The 7,704-nt window shown below is 36.9% G+C and overlaps 1 long non-coding RNA gene across 1 annotated transcript; it reads right to left on the bottom strand.

Annotated features, from left to right (window-relative positions):
- Positions 1–2,026: 2,026 nt before the first annotated feature.
- Positions 2,027–7,137, bottom strand: LOC147913060 (uncharacterized). The gene is made up of 3 exons (XR_015549284.1): positions 6,752–7,137; positions 5,525–5,582; positions 2,027–2,636 (listed from the first exon to the last, which is right to left on the bottom strand). It is a non-coding gene; the product is annotated as an uncharacterized LOC147913060 (long non-coding RNA).
- Positions 7,138–7,704: the final 567 nt, after the last annotated feature.

The raw sequence follows: 7,704 nt of genomic DNA, 5'->3' as shown, positions 1-7,704 counted from the left end.
AGAGCCCCAAGCAATGCTCACATATAATAGGTGAAAAAAATATTCTTTGAAAAATTATGCATAGTAAAATAATTAAAGTTTAATGTATCTTTGGGGCCTTTTAAAAATATGCAAGTCTTTAAAGGAGCAGCTTATAGCTTTAGGGAATTGTATGTAGATGAGCTTGCTGGAATTGAGCACAACCCTAGATGAAGATACTAAACATTCACCAGGGATGCAAATTGTTTTTACTTTTTCACTCCCTTTCTCTCCCACTGGATAAAAAACTCCTTAGGGACAGAAAACACTGCCTCTGAAGTGTTCACAGCCTCTGAGGGTAGACAGGAACAAATGACCATGCCCTGACGTGGCGCATGCTTTCAGAGCACAGGGGAGGGAATTCCCTGAGGGCAAATGTGAAGCAGCAATTTCTCCTTAGACAAGTGAAAACGGAGACTGTAGTAACCCAGATGGAACACTGCACATATTAAACACTCAGTTATATGATGTTGGAAGATCGCCAAGTAACCCAGGGTGAGGGGTGGGTGGCTTTAAGGGTCCTGCGAGGAGGTGCTCCCCTCCACCCATTCTCCCGTGCTTTCTCTTAGGGCTGCCAGAATGTGAGGTGGGTAGGGTGAGGGGCTGATGTGGGCGTCAGAGGACAGTGTAGTGAGGACAAAGGGTGGGGGCAGGAGTACGGTGTAGTGAGGGGAAGGTGGGGAGTCAGATGAGCTGTAGACGGCTCACAGACACACTGCAACTGGCCAGGTACATCTTGTGTGTATTTTCCTTTCTGAGGTTTTCATTCCTAAATTTTGTTTTACCTTCTTTCTGGATTGCTCTGATTAGAGTCCAGTGTGAACTATGCACAACCTTAGATGCATACCAAGACCAACTTCTGTTATTCAATTTGTTGTTCTGTTTCCTATTTCACAGAGTTCTTAATTAAATCCCTACAAATGTACCTACTTTTCTATGAATAATTTGCCATGACAAGAAACCCAGCTTCATTTCTCTACAAAAAATACTTAACTTTTTCCTAGTAAAATGCCTACTAGGGAGCAGTGGTAGTTTGGATTGTATTTCATAACTAGAGAGGGTAGAGGGTACATTCCTGATATATATCTGACTCTCCATCGCTTAAAGTAAGTTCGTACATGATTCCTATGAAAACCAAAGACGGATATGATAGCTCCATTCAGGAGAAAAGAAAAAGGATTATCATTTGGTACCAGCATTTGGTATGTTCTCTACATTCTGTCGAACTATTCACTATGGGGCCAACTTCATAAAATAAGCATGATTATGGATATATACACATGTAATAAAATGCAAAATCATATATAGAAACGATAGACACCAACTTAAGTATAGTGAAAATTCTGAGGAGGGTTAAAGGGAAAAGGAAGAGATGTGTTAGATGGAGTCATTAGCTTTTTTTTTTTTTTTAAAGATTTTATTTATTTATTTTTTGCCCCCAAAGCCCCAGTAGATAGTTGTATGTCACAGCTGCACACCCTTCCAGTTGCTGTATGTGGGACTCGGCCTCAGGATGGACAGAGAAGTGGTGCCTCGATGCGCACCCAGGATCCGAACCCGGGCTGCCAGCATCGCAGCGCGCGCACTTAACCACCAAGCCACAGGGCCGGCCTCATTAGCTTTTGATTAGTGCTTTCTTAAAAAGAAAGAGAGATCTCATGAATGTAGCAAAACACTGCTACCATGATTCCCAGAAATATTATTCTATCAACTTTCAGTACATTTTATATATTTCATGATTAAAACATAAAATCTTTGTTTTGTAAAGAAACAAACCCACTGGGTGGTGGAAGGGAATAAAAAATATGAACAGTATCTTTTGAGAAGATTTCACGTATAGTTGAAAAATACTCATGTTGTATAATTTCATCACAGTCTGATATCTATTTGCAGATCACAATGTAAGAAAAAAAGACAAATGCATTAAAACAAGAAGCATAACTATTTGAGTCATGTATTTTTAGCGAATGCAAAACTTTATTTGCAAATATTCTAATAAACCAGAACATTTGCCCAGATGGGCCTAGACAGTGTTCCTATTAATTTGTTTTAAAACACAAACAGATACTGGTTTGAAGTAACAGAGCTTGTGCACTAATCAGTTCCTTTCTAGTATGGATTTAGGTCATATCCTCATTTATCAGGACTTCCTTGGTAGACCCTTGAACGGTTAGAGGCTGAAAGGTCCATTTCACACTGCATAACAGTACGTGCTGGCCAGGCTAAGCTTGTGTTCAATCTATGATCAAGTCAAAAAAGCTTTGATATTATTCCTACAAAGTCCTACGTGAGATGTGTAGCTGTTTTAAATTGTACTGTGGCTTTATTGTGACTCTGAAGTCAGCGTCTGGCAGAAACTTCCAAAAAGGGGTATATGGCATTTGGGTGACCATCTGCTCCTGCTGTGAGGAAGACCAGTGTGACATTCCACTACCAGAAGGACAAGTGGCTTCTTTCTGCAGCTGATTGGCCTACTGAGCCACATGGCAGGCAGTGAACTCATTCACTCTTCTGTGTGAGACAGAGGCCTCCACCCAATGGTAATTTTAAAATTATGTAGTTGCGAGTCCACAGACCAGAAAAGATTTTTGTGAGTCGAATGTTGCAGTAGAATTGATCTGGACATTGAATAAAGTAAGAAATGTAAAAGTTGGTACATACTTTGCACAAAAATAGCATTATACATTTAACATTGTTTAATCAAGTAAAGTAGTTGTTAGTAAACAAAATTCTAAGAGGGTTATAGAAAACAAATAATAGAATATTTCTGCTAGTATTGTTCCATAGTAATTAGAAATAAACATTCCATTGTATAATAAATTTTATTTTATAGCAAACTTGATCCCTTTGGACTTCGAACATTAGTGAATTTTTTCATTTCTCAATATTTAGAAAAGTCTTGAAAGGTTTTACTGTTTTAATTACATTACTTGTCCTCCCTCTGTTCCAGAGTAAACCTCACAGACTGTGCCAAATTAAGTCCTTGATTCTAGTTGTTTGATAAAGATTGAAAGCCATATAATACAGACCATATATTAATAACTAACTGTTCACTACAATAATAAGGAGAATACTATTGATATTAGCAATGAAAACTATTAATTAACTTCACCAAAAATGCTCAAGACATTCACAGGGAAAATTTTAAAATTCAACTTTACCCATAAAAAATTAAATGCCATGGAACTTGCCTTCTCTCCATCAACATCTAGGAAACCATTCAAAATATGAAATATGTGTTTTCAGACTTTCACTAAGAGGTAGTACAGGCCTGAGGGAAGGACGACAAGCCAGGTTAGTCCAATGACGGCTCCAGATTACTGCCTGGAGGCATTTCCAGGGCTCAGTGTGGAAAGGAAACCCAGGCAGAGCCCAGAAGTTTTGCAGAGTTGAGGAGAAAGAGACTGGAGTTCAAGGAGGCTGAAGAAAGTAGCTTGAATTTGAGGGGAAGAGTACAGAGTAGGTGGGACCTAAACAGAGAGGAAGCTCTGGAGAGCTACAGAAGGATCCTCTTGAGTCCTTGGTCTCAGAGCTCTCATAGGACTGGGAATAATTCATGTTCACAGCAGCTGGAGTGAGTAAACTTTGTAAAACATGGGCATTGACCAGAATTCTCAGAAGAGCATTGCCTTAGTCTACTAGTCAGCTCAGGCTGCTATAACAAATACCATAGACTGGGTGGCTTGAATAACAAACATTAACTTTCTCAGAATTCTGGAGGCTAGAAGTCCAAGATCAAGGTTCAACAAGGTTTGGCTGCTGGTGAGAGCTGCCTTCCTGGCTTGCAGATGGTCACCCTCCTGCTGTGGCCTCACATGGCTTTTCCTCAGTGCATGGAAAGAGATCTCTCTCTTTTCCTCTTCTTATAAGGCCACCGATCCTATTCGATTAGAGCTTCATCTTTATGATCTCATTTAACCTTAAGTACTTCCTAAAAGCCCTAATTCCAAATACAGCCACAGTGGGGATTAGGCTTCAATATTTGAATTTTGAGGGGGTAGGGGTGAGACATGATTCAGTCCATATCACTTAATATTGGGATAAATTAATTCTGGACTAGTTTAGACTGCTCTGATATGTCTAAACAAAGATTAAAAATAAGCCTCAAAAGAATCAAACTGTTCTCCAAGTAACATACCTGCATGCCAGAATAAATTTTAATACTCTTTAAAAAAATTTTAAAAATTCCAGCACTCAAAAACATTAAATTCACAGTGTCTGCATTTTATCTAAAATTACCAAGTATGCAAAGAAGCAAGAAAATATAATCTATAACCAGGAGAAAAATCAATAATTAAAAGCAGATTCATAAATAACAAAGATGATGGGACTAGCAGATGAAGATGTTAAAACTGGTTTTATAAATCTGATAAATATATGCTCAATAACCACGAACATGGTAGGAAGAGAAATGGAAAATGTAAAATATCCAAATGGAACTTCTAGAAATGAAAAAGACAGTGGATGACATTAATAGCAGATTAGAACAAAAGATCAGTGATCTTGAAGAAATAGCAATAGAATGTGTCTAAAATGAAGCACAGAGAAGGAAAAAACTTTAAAGTTATGAACAGAAGATCAGTGACCTGTGGGACAATACCAAACAGCCTAACATACGTGCAATTGGGGTCCCTGAAAGAGAGGGGAGTGTGCTTGGGTGTATGTGTGTGGAGGGGGCAAAAATTATTTGAAAAAATAATTGCTAAAATTTTTCCAAATTGAATGCATAAAATAGATCCACAGATCAAAGAAGCCCAATTGGTGCCAAGCAGAATCAACATAAATGAAGTCACCAAGGCACATCACAATCAAATTGCTGAAAACCTGTGATGAAGAGAAAATATTCACAGTAGCCAGAGAAACAAAGACACGTTTTGGGCCGGCTCTGTGGCTTAGCGGTTAAGTGCGCGCACTCTGATGCTGGCGGCCCGGGTTCGGATCCCGGGCGCGCCCCGAGGCACCACTTCTCCGTACAACGCGAGGCCGAGTCCCACGTACAGCAACTAGAAGGATGTGAACCTATGACATACAACTATCTACTGCGGCTTTGGGGGGAAAAAAATGAATAAATAAAAAAAAATCTAAAAAAAAAAAAAAAAAAAAAAAAAACCAAAGACACGTTTTGTCCAGCAGAGTAAAGAAAAGAAGACTAGCCAGTTTCTCATCAGAAGCAATTCCAGTCAGAATACAACCAAACATTTTTAATGGACTGACAAATAAAAACTGTCAACTTAGAATTAAAATTTCTTAGATATAACATATAAAGGATAAACAAAATAAAAAAACTTTTGATGAATTGGAATTCATCAAATTAAAACCTTTTAGTCTTTGAATGACGCTGGTAAGCAAATGAAAAGCCAAGCCACAGACTAGGAAAAACTATTTGCAAAGCATATATCTTAGAAAGGTCTTATAACTAAAATTTATAAAGAACTCTTATAACCCAATAATAAGAAGTCAGACAAGACAGTTTTAAAAATAGGCAAAAGATTTGACAGATACTCACCAAAGCAGTTATATGAATGGCAAATATGATCATCAAAATGTCCTTACACCTTTAGCCACTAGGGAAATGTAAATTAAAACCACATCAGACACTACTACAGAACCATTAGAATGGCTAAAATTAAAAAGAGTGACAATAGTTTAGAATGGATATGTAACAAATGGAACTCTCATACATTGCTGGTGGGAATGCAAAATGGTACAGTTATTTTGAAAAACATTTTGGCAATTCTTATAATGTAAACCTCTCATTTACCATGCAATCCAGCAATATACTCTTATTTACTCAAGAAAAATGAAAATACATGTTCCCACAATAAAAGAACATTTATAGCCGTTTTTTAAATAATAGTAAAAAACTGGAAATAAAATGTGTCCACTAAGTGGTAAATAAATAAGTAAATTTTGATATATCCATACAATGGAATATTATTCAGTAATATAAATGAATGAAGTATTGATACACTAAACAACATGGATGAATCTCATATGCTGTATACCAAATGAAATAAGCCAGACATAAAAACACTATATTCTGCATGATTCCATTTACATGAAATTCTAGAAAATTCAAAACTATAGTGACTTTCAAAACTATAGTGCAGATCAGTGTTTGCTAGAGGCTGTGGGTGGGGAAATAGTATTGAATGCAAATGGACATGAGGAAATATTTTGGGGTTTGGGGTGAGGGGAATACTTATATCTTAATTGTAGTGACTACATAATAGTATATATTTGTCGAAATTAATCAAACTGTACACTTAAAATAGGTGCATTTCATTTTGTGTAAATTACACATCAATAAAGGTGATTGAAAAATAAATGTAGTTAAAGGATATAGATATGTTTGAATAAATGGGAAGATTGCCTTAGGTTGGCTAGAATGCAGTGATAAATAGATCCACAAATGTCTGTTTCCAATGTAATTGCTGCCCAAGGCTGTATGACCTCTTGGGGAAAAACTTTCTTCCATGCATGATTCAGGGACTCAGACACAATTAAGAATTTAGAAAGAAGAACTTTCTGGGCACTATTAGAATTTGCATATATCACTTGAGCTCATATTCCAATATGTAAAATTCAGTCACTTGACCTCATCCAACTATAGAACCTATTTGTGTGTCCAGGAAGAGGGGATATGGATTTTTGTGAGCAGCTAACAGTCTCCACTCTAAAGATCATTCAATATCCATTTATACTTTTTATTTCACATATATAAAACACTCACCCTCTTCTTTAAGAGAGACAGCTCAAATCCCATAGGACTGCTGCACTCAGCTAAAATTCTAGGATCTCTGTGCGATGTGCAGCCTTCTTTGTTAGGTCCTGATGTGGTTTCCCGTAGTCTGATACTTGCCCAGTAGAGCAAGGGCAGGATAATGGAAACAAAAACTTGCGTGGAAAAAGGACTCAAAGAGAACCAAGGGCAGTCCCTGGTTCATAGTGATGATGGAATTCTCCTAGGCAGGGGTTGTGGCTATCCTCTGCCCTGGCAGGAGAAAAAGTTCCGTAATGAGGCTCTGGGTCTGCTCTGTGCAATACGTTCTGTTGTCTAAGGAGTCCCGTGGATCCATCCTCTGGGAAGTTCTTCCTTCTCCATTATCCTCCTTGGTCACATCTGAAGTGGACATTCATTAAGAATAAGAGTTGTGACAATGATTAACTGTAGAATTGATTAAATTAATATGCATGTTAAATGTTAAGGGTGTCAATTATAAATATAGAAATATAATTTATAACTTCCAAATCATAGAGGGAAAAGTAGGAATAATGAAAATTTGATTAAGCCAATTAAAAACAGAAGGAGACGAAAGGAGGAATTAAAGCATGTTAAGTAGAAAACACAAACTAAACTGGTAGAAAAAAATCAGAATACATCTCTATGTACAAAAATGTAAAGAGATGAAACTTACTAATTAAAAGTGATTCTTATATTGGGTAAATTGGAAAATCCAGCTATATACTTTTCATAAGAAAATCACACAAAACATAATTACACAGAAAAGATGAAAATAAAGGGATGGCAAATGCTATATGTTCATTGCAGCACCATTTGTAATAGTCTGAAATTGCAAATAGTATAAATGCCTATCAATAAGGAGACAGATAAATAAATATAGTCATTGCATTTGGCATGAATGAACTAGATTTACTTGTATCAACATGTATGAATCTTAAAAA

This window comes from Ceratotherium simum, chromosome 31, assembly GCF_057802395.1.
Source record: "Ceratotherium simum simum isolate JZ-2026a chromosome 31, ASM5780239v1, whole genome shotgun sequence".
In the NCBI taxonomy this organism is placed as follows: Eukaryota; Metazoa; Chordata; class Mammalia; order Perissodactyla; family Rhinocerotidae; genus Ceratotherium; species Ceratotherium simum.
Note: the sequence above shows the minus strand (reverse complement) of the source record. Positions and strands in the feature narration are given on the sequence as shown.